A 213-nucleotide genomic window follows, 5' to 3' on the forward strand; every position below is an offset into this window, starting at 1 on the left:
GGGCGGGGGGGGGGGGGGGGGGGCCACGCGAAAAGGAGGCCGAAGGACCCCGCCGCGCCTTTAAATGTTCGCGCGCTTGGGCATCCGTGCCGCATCCATGCCCTTCGCTCCCCGCGGGGACCCCCGGACTCGCTCCGCGGCGGGCGCTGCCCGTACGCAGTCGGTCCTGCCCCGCCCGGTCCGGCCCCGCGCGCCGCCGGCCGTGCGGGGCCC

Source organism: Onychostruthus taczanowskii, unplaced genomic scaffold (assembly GCF_017590055.1).
Source record: "Onychostruthus taczanowskii isolate IOZ18803 unplaced genomic scaffold, ASM1759005v1 scaffold9, whole genome shotgun sequence".
Classification (NCBI taxonomy): Eukaryota; Metazoa; Chordata; class Aves; order Passeriformes; family Passeridae; genus Onychostruthus; species Onychostruthus taczanowskii.